Below are 3,194 nucleotides of genomic sequence, written 5' to 3'. Positions count from 1 at the left end.
AAAACCCTGTTTGCTTGAGTGGAGGCAGTTCTCCAAGCACAGCAGGTCTCAGGTGAGTGAGGACAGAGAGGATGGGGTTAGGGAATGTTGAGCAAGGTTGCCCACACTGGCTCAGACCTCAAGGCACAACTTCTCTGAGCAGGCCAGACCTCCTGAGGAGAAACTCTGGATCAATATCAATCACAGAATGCTGCAATCACCTCTGCTTAAAGAGAACAGTGATAAAATCCATCCTTTAAATTAGGAATGGATATTTTTAAGAAACACTTTGAAGTGTTTTTCCATAACTATTATAGGAAATAATCCTAATGAACTATACCAGACCAGAGGGAAATCAAGGCAGAGCCATGGTTTGTTAGGAAACCTCTCAAGAACTCCAAGTGAGAATCAAACTCCAAAGTTTCTTCAAGTTTTAATGGGTCCCGGTGAGGGACACAACTGAGAAAGTGTCCCCAAGCCTCAATCAGAGCAGAGAACTGGAGACAGAGATGACAGGTGGGGACAAAGAGAAGCCAAGTCTTGGTGCCCTGGGGCACAGCAGGGTCTGTGCCACCAAGGGCTCGAGGAGACACCTTGTCCTGAGCCACTGGGGCCTCCTGGCACAGCCCCAGCAAGGCTGGGCACTGTCACCCCTTGTGCTGCCCTCAGCATCCCCCCACATCCCAGTGGCCTCAGGGATCTGCTGGGACCAGTCCATGGGGAGCCTTGGTCAGGAATGGCCCTGGGGCTCAGTAAGAACACCCAGTGGGCTCATTAATACTTCAAGGTACTTCAGTTTTTTTAAGGTACTTTCCTTTTTCCTTTCTTCTCTGATTCTCTGAGAAGTTTTTGTGCAATCATGACCTCCCATTCTCTTCTCCAAGGGGTCCATGAGGAGCCTGTGTTGGGGAGGGACCTCAGTTCGACCCATTAATGCTTTGAAACACTTTGGGTTTTTCTTCTGCCTTGGACTCCTGGAAAGGTTTGTGCAATCTTCTCTCAGGCCCTGAGGTTCAAGGGCTCAGCACCAAATGCACGACGGGGCTCATTTTAAAAATGCAAACCATGGAAAACATGACAAACCATGGCTCTGCTTTGATTTCCCTCTGCTTGAGAACATATTCAGCAATTACTTAGATTGAGTACTCTATGTATTTTAATCTTCACTTTTTCATGACCATTTTCATGACTAATCCTTGATAAAACTCTGGAGGCGTTTCTGACAAACAAAGATTCTACCTGACTATCAAGATAAAATTCAGTAGTAGTTTAGTGACATATTTTTAAATCCTTTTTCCTCAATCCCATTTGAGTTAGAAAGAATAATTCTGTTGCTCACAGAGCTGACACCTGTTTAATTCCAGAATAATGTCCCCAGGATCCTTTGCTGTTCAGCTGTACCGTGCTGTCTTTGGGTGGCAAGGCTTGGTGGGGTCCTTTCCCCTTGGCTGGAGAGGTGCCTGGTCCCAGTCCCTGAGGGCACCCAAGCTCCTGGATGGAATTTGTGTGAATGTGACTCAGTGTCACATCAGCCTTCACATGGAGCCCCGTGGATCAGGGCATTTTCCAAAGTGCTGTTGGGCCAAAAAGGGAGATTTGGTCTTGCGGGATCAGTAAAACAATATCCCATAACATCCACTTGTTCTGGCACAGAACACTTGGATGCAGGGACATATTCCCATCTTGCTCAGCCAGGTTTCAGGATTCAAACAGTGTTGTCTTTCCCCAGAGCTGTTCCTTCAGCTGGCCTGGGAGGGCCATTTGGCCTCTGCACCCACACTCTGGCTCCATTATTAGGACTGGTGCATCCAAACCCTTTATCTCTATGAACAGCAGTGGTTTAAGGTGGATGTCCTTTTTTCACAATTGTTTTAAAAACTGCAATATCAATAATTGTGCTACCCTGTCATGGGGTTGAATAATCCAATTGTTCATTATTGCTTAAGAGAATTACTTTAATTTCTCCTTGATAAACTGTACCAGTTACTTCTCCCAAGACATGAACACTTCAAGACCAAGCTTGAGTAAGCATTTAGGAAACCAAAGCGTCCTGGAGGAATCTGAATACCTGTTCTGGTATTTATAACTCTCATTTGCTTCTGATTTATCCTAACTAATTCTAATGCATAAAGGTCCAGCCCTGCAGCCTCTAGGGTGGCCCTGTCAGGGGCCATCACACCCAGAATAATTTCCCAAAGAGTCCAAGCCTCACTGTCCATGGTTGTATTTGCACATCGGGTGCAGCCATGCACATCCAGGGGGTTTCCATTTCCCACTGGGCCCATTGTTAAGGGTATGGAGCACTTCTGTGAGATGGGTTTTTCATTCTGACAGGTTCCCATCTCCTATTTTTTTTCAAGTGCCCTTTTAACAACCCCTTCATCTGTTCAATTAATGCTGCAGCTTGTGGGTGGTCTGCTATATGAAAAACCCAACAGTCTTACCCACTTTATTTTTCACAGGAGCAGACAAAGCATTCCACATTCTAGTGTTAGCAAACCCTACAAAACTGCCAATTTCATCCTTTACTCCTTCCTTCATTGCACACAATCTCACACAGTTCACCAGTGATGTTTGGGTCCTGGCCAATCATTTTCTGTAGAGTATTTACTGTTACATCCCTGAGCAGCCAAAGCTAAACAATTAGTATTTGGAGCATTATTTTACAATGTCATTATATATATGTGGAAGTATACACCTCTTTTTTTATTATATATATATATATAATTATTTATTCTATTATTACTCTTTCCTTTGCACAAATGAAACCTAGCTCAAGATTAAAAACCTTTTCTGTTGCTCCACGTGGGAGCATTTTGACACCAATCATTCCCTCTGTTGGTGCTGTTAAAAAAAATTCATCCTCATCTTTCCCAACACACAAGTTCTTTGCATTTTTCCATGTTTTAATACATCCAGTGGTTCAGCTTCTTTCAGCTGACTTCCCCATTGCTCTCATGGTGCTCTGAACTCAGTTCACTCCAGAGCCAACAAACTCTAGGAATGGTTTTCCCAATACCTGGGAATTTAGGACAGGACTTATTCCAACCATCTACATTTAAAAAGCAGCATTTTGTAGTGATTTACCAAGACCACACTCAATGTGCTCAGAGGTATTTTCTAACAGAAAGGATTCTATAATTCCAGGATTCCATCTGCTGGATTCAGCTAGGTCCATGTTGGCAGCATGACCTTAGTCAAAATGTCTCCTCTTG

This window comes from Erithacus rubecula, assembly GCF_903797595.1.
Source record: "Erithacus rubecula genome assembly, contig: scaffold_187_arrow_ctg1, whole genome shotgun sequence".
NCBI classification, from domain to species: Eukaryota; Metazoa; Chordata; class Aves; order Passeriformes; family Muscicapidae; genus Erithacus; species Erithacus rubecula.
The sequence above is the reverse complement of the archived record's forward strand: the minus strand, read 5'-3'. Positions refer to the sequence as shown.